The following is a 444-nucleotide window of genomic DNA, read 5'->3' on the forward strand; positions in this document are numbered from 1 at the left end:
CAATATTTTTCTCTAACTTTATATCAACTTAATCAATGGTGTCAACGGATAGGCTTCACCAAGATTTTCCTAAGTATTTTTGTAATCAATTTTCAAAACTAATTTCCAACTATGATATATGGGTTAAATGCACATCATGTGTATATTAGTTTTTTCCATGATTAGTCATATAAAATTCATTTGGATTTGATGAAACTAAAGTTCATTTTGATACAACAAATTGCATCTTGAACTTAGTTTATCATCCTAATATCTCATATGTGTCTAAAATGTCTCAATACACACACAAGTTAATTATATTGTTCTTGTGAGATTTAAAGTTTGGTCTCTTAACACTAAGAAATCATACATATCTATTTAGGCATTCTAAATATTGAGCATCCTCACCTAGGATGTCAACTAATATCATTTTTGTCCTAATCACAAAGAATTGAAATAATGCAT

The sequence above is a fragment of the Curcuma longa genome, chromosome 15 (genome assembly GCF_044706935.1).
Source record: "Curcuma longa cultivar G26 ecotype Majalengka, Jawa Barat chromosome 15, ITB_CL_G26_1.1, whole genome shotgun sequence".
NCBI lineage: Eukaryota > Viridiplantae > Streptophyta > Magnoliopsida > Zingiberales > Zingiberaceae > Curcuma > Curcuma longa.